Source organism: Elephantulus edwardii, unplaced genomic scaffold (assembly GCF_000299155.1).
Source record: "Elephantulus edwardii isolate Elephantulus edwardi_28Jun2011 unplaced genomic scaffold, EleEdw1.0 scaffold00081, whole genome shotgun sequence".
NCBI classification, from domain to species: Eukaryota; Metazoa; Chordata; class Mammalia; order Macroscelidea; family Macroscelididae; genus Elephantulus; species Elephantulus edwardii.
The window spans coordinates 1,946,800-1,951,346 of NW_006399831.1; positions in this window are offsets into that span (position 1 = coordinate 1,946,800).

Below are 4,547 nucleotides of genomic sequence, written 5' to 3' on the forward strand. Positions count from 1 at the left end.
GTCAAGCTCCAAATAGCATTGTATGGCTTATGTAGCATCATTTACTAAAGTGATTCTCGTTTTCTTTAGAGTCTGAAAGAGCTTTATAAAAAACAAACAACAATATTGCTTAGTATGTACTTTAACTTATCGACTGTTGATGCTGAGAGTAATAGCTTTTCAGGGAAGTTGAGCTGTCATTCTAAAAATGTTAGTTATTTAAGCAGTAGTACTTATACACAATGTCAGAGAAGAACTGCTTATGAATCCTTAAGTTAGAAGTCTCCCCTCAACCTTTATATTGTTGAGAACATAAATAGCAAAGCATAGCCTACTTCAAGTTTCTACATATACAACTAGTTACATAGATTTCGTTCTTCTTTGAGTCGATTACTATTTTTGTCATTTCTGAGTTGTCCCTCACTTATTCACTTAAATGTATTGCCTTCTAAGTTTCCTACACTGTATTTCAAGTTGTTGTCATTTTAATCCTATATAAATAATAATTGAAAAAATCCCATAATGCACAATCCAGATTTAACAAGTTAAGGTAAACCATTGTCCCATCTTAATAGAGAGTCCAGGGGATATTTTTGGTTTCAGGTTAAAAAAAAAATCTCAAGAAAAAAAATTTCAGTTGTCCGTGTGATTCTATAAAAACTAGCATCCACAAAAAATTTCAAATTTTGTTCTACCTTTCATTTCTTTTGACAGGATTTCCCTATGGTATCATTGATCAAAATGTTCATGAATGGTACATTCTTTCATCGTGTATCACAAAAAAAAGGTAGTATTTCATGGAGGTAGTTAGCCGCATGGTCTGTATCCTCCTACTTTTCAAACTCTCCTCCTTCAGTTGTGCCAGGTGAATAGAAATCAAGTGTTATGCTGTTTCTGTTGTTAGTATTGTTATTACTGTTACTATTTTGTGCTCAGTTAACATTCAATAAATTAATAAACATACTGTATGTAAAAGCCTCTATGTTCTCTTCAAACATTTATTTTGGTAGGACTTGATTGTTTTATTGGAATTGCTCAGCTGAAGAGAGATCAGGATCATTTCTAAAACATATTTACCTTTGCGAGGAAAAAATCTGTCACTGAATTAAAAATTCTGTCTCTTCATGCATTGACAGTGATCCCAGATCTTCTCTCATAAAGATTACCTCTTTCAGAAGAGCATCAGGACAGTTCTTTCAGAGTTACTTTCTCTTGCTGTAAATTAACTAGGACTACATTTTCCTTTTTCTGTCCATTATTGCACTTTTTCTTCCCCCATTCGTCTCCCTCTCTCCCAGCCTACCATGCAATGCACCCCTTGTTCCAGTATATTGACATACACATAATGACTAATCATGTATACCTTTCTGAAAATTCTTCCCTTCATTTGTTTTACTGCAGTACTCATTATCTCTCCTCTTGTTTCCCATTCTCTCCCCAACCTTCCCATCCCCACTGGCTGTCCTATTTTATAACAGCAGTGTTGTGCAGTATTTGACATTTTGTGACTGAGATATTTCACTCAGCATAAAGTCCTCCAGGCTCCTTCATGTTGTGTAATGTTTTACGAGATCTTATTTTTTAATCCTTTGTAATACTCCATTGCGTGAATGTAGCCTAATTTTTCTGTCCATTTGTCTGTTGATGTACCTTGTTTCCATCTCTTTTCCGTTGTGAATAATCCAGCAATATAGTGTGTGCGTGTATACATATGTATATATATGTGTGTGTGTATACACACACACACACTCATTTCTTGAGGCATGCCTCTGGTTTCTTTAGGATATATTGGAATTGCTGGGTCAAATGGTATTTCTATTTGTAACTTTTTGAGAAAGTGCCAGACTACTTTCCATAGTGGCTGTACCATTTTCCATTCCCAGTAGCAGTGGATAAAAGTTCCAAACTCTCCACAACTTTGCCACCATTTGTTGTTTGCACAAGAACCACATGCTTCTATCAATTAATGAAGAAAAGGCCTTTGACAAAATCCAATAGTTTTTCCTGATTAAAACATTCAGCAAAATAGGAACAGAGGGGAATTTCCTCAACATAGTGAAAAGTATATATGCAAAACCAAGAGCCAATAGAATTCTCAGTGAAGAGAGAGTAAAAGCATTTCCCTTGAGAACAGAAACTAAGCAAGAATGTCGATTATCACTTCTCATATTCATTGGAAGTATTAGCAAGAGAAATAGGCAAGACAAGGTATTTAAGAGGTATATAAATTGGGAAGGGGGGATAAACTATCTGTATATGCTGATGATAAGGTAGTACATTTAGAAAACCTTAAAGACTCAGTGAGGAAACTATTGAACATACTTGGCCAATTCAGTAATCATTGCTCTTGATGTGCTGATTGTTTACTGTTCAATGGTGAAGACAAATAATGATTCAAATGCCTTGTTACTTCTAAGAGTAAATATTGGTATCTAATTTGGCCATTGCTTTGAGTGGCAGAAAGTCATTCTCAAGAGTAGCCATATGGAAGTTAGAGAATGTACTAATTTCTCTTTTCACAGAATCTAGTGCTAATAATACCAAACACATAACCTTGCCTGTGCCTGAGTATTGTAAACGGTATCTTAACATGTCTGCCATTTTAATTTATTGGCAGTTATTATAGGGAAATATTTTCATTCCGTTTTTCTGCCTGTTATTTGCTTTTGCTTTTCCTGATCATGTATATGGTATGCTTATCATTCCTAAAAGTCTGATTTCTGTTTAGTCATCTATTGTTGCAGAGTACTCCATAGTCAAAGTCTTCTACACAGAACAACTCAATTTTCTACTGTATGATGGGTTTTATACTTAATGGAGTTGGTCATCCATCCAGAGCTCAGCTATGTAAACTACATGTCTGGGTGATTCCCTTTTGAAACTACTTTGTAACTATAATGTAGTCTTTTTCAGAAATTTTCATTGAAGGGGTATCGATCAAGAACAGATGCTGTCTGGTGAATTGCCTTGCCTTGCTCTTCCTGCCATAGGGCCATGGACTGTACAGTGAGATTCAGCACAGGGAGGGTGATGTGACACCATGTATTACAGAATACAATTGAGCTCCATAGGTATTCTGGGTTTTAATCATTACGGAATTACTTGACCGAATCATTATTTCCTGATGCTACTTCATAAGTTTAAACTGTCAACTAATCGGTAGTCACTATTTGTGCTGTACAAAACAGTGATGAGTTGAAATTAAGTAAATGGCAATATGTTTGCATTTGTGGGGAGACAGTGATTAGGGAATGTGTAGATTTTTTTTATTTTCAAAGAGTAATTTTTTAAATTGTCTTCTATTGAGATACTGTGTTGTTGTGGGGCATTTTTTGTTTGAGTTTTTTTTCTCTGAGGTCATTTACTAGTCACTTTTTAGGCAATCAGCAATTCAATACTGCTGAGGTGCCCAGCTTTTTTTTTTTTTCCCTGAAAACAACTATCTCTGTGGAAACTGTGTGGACTACAACTCATAGTGATCCTATGAACAACAAATCTTAACCTTGTCCGATCCTGGGCTATCCTCAAGATCTCTGGTATGTTAAATGTTACTGTCAATGTGTCAATACATCCTTTTGGGAATTTTCCTCTTTCTATGACCCTTCACCTTTCCCAGAACTATGCCCTTTTCCATGGACTTGTCCTTCCTGACAGCATTCCCAAAATGTGTGAAACAAAGTTTCACCCTCCTTACCCCTAGGGAGCACCATGATTGTATTTATGCTGAGAAAAACTGATTGTTTCTTTTGGAAATCCATGTGATATCCAGTTCCCTTCTCTAACACTACAATTCAAAAGCAGTGTTTCTTCTTCTGCCATCTTTATTCATTGTCCAACTTTCACATGCTTAGATAGACATTAAAAAGACTCAGACTTGGAGCAGGCACACCTTAGTCTAAACTGTCATCCCGGCCACTCAACACTTTGGAGAGGTCTTTTGACAGTAGATTTTCCCAATGCAACATGGATTTTTATTCTTCACTGCTGTTACCATCAGTGTTGACTATGGATCTAAATAAAATTAAGTTGTTGACAACTTCAACTTTTTCTCCGTCTAGCATGATATTGCCAATTGGTCCAAATGTAAAGAATTTTTCTTTCTTAATATTGAGATGTCATCCTTCTTGAAGGATATAACCTTTTCTCTTCTACATAAGTTTTCAAAGTGTTCTTCACTTCCTGCAGGCAAAGTTGTGTCATTTTCATAATGTAGATTGTTGGTGAATCTCCCTTCAGTCCTGATGCCACATTCTTCTTCACATAGTCCAGGTTCTCAAATTATTTGTTCAATATAAAGACTGAGCAAATAGGAAGAAAAGAGTCAACCCTGATTTTAAGCCATGTAGTATTCTGTTCAGAAAGCAGCTGCTTTGTCCATGTGTAGACTTTATCTGAACACAATTAAATGCTCTAGTGCTTACATTCTTTTCAATGTTATCCTTAATTTATTATGAATCACACAGATAGATTATTAATCACACTGATAGATGTCTTTGCATACTCAATAAAATAAAAGTAAATTAGTCTATATGGAACCTAAAGTGGTAAACATCACACTAGAGAATTAT